Genomic DNA, 650 nt, shown 5'->3' with positions numbered 1-650 from the left:
TTACTGTAAAAATTATTGCAAATTATTCAGAACTACTAGTTCATTCACTAAACATTTGACTGATGGCATTTTCAGACATTTCAGAAAAATAAAGTCCTTGAGTCTACACAGAATGGCACCACTTCCAAATTGCTGGGTCAATTCAAGCTTTTAGCACAGACATTCACAGAAAACAGCATTTACAGGACCAACTGGCTAACTGCCAGTTATTTGCCAGTAGATTTGATGCCAGCAAGTCACAAACGAGCTCAACCTCCTGCTTATAACAGGTTGCTCAGGGTTTTGTCCAGTCAGGACTCAAAACTCTTCAAGGATGGAGAGAGACAACTACAGAGCCTCCCCAGGCAGTCTGTTTAAGGGCCTGACTGTTGTCATGAAAACTTTTTCTGTCTACCTTGAGCTTCTCATTTTGACTTAAGCTATTCGTATCCGTACTCTGCCACGTGCACCTGCCAAGTACTAGGACTCGTCTTCTTGATAACGGCACTATTAGGTGCATCCCAAAGCCACCTCTGCTCCAGGCCGAGTAAGCCCAGTTCCCTCAGTCTCTCCTCACAAGGCATCCAAAAGCTAAGATCTGCGGTACCAGATTTACCAGCCATGTGACACGGGGCTCACACCCCCCGCAGGCCACCAGAGACGCCAGTCAC

The sequence above is a fragment of the Chaetura pelagica genome, unplaced genomic scaffold (assembly GCF_000747805.2).
Source record: "Chaetura pelagica isolate M959 unplaced genomic scaffold, ChaPel_1.0 scaffold269, whole genome shotgun sequence".
NCBI classification, from domain to species: domain Eukaryota; kingdom Metazoa; phylum Chordata; class Aves; order Apodiformes; family Apodidae; genus Chaetura; species Chaetura pelagica.
The sequence above is the reverse complement of the archived record's forward strand: the minus strand, read 5'-3'. Positions refer to the sequence as shown.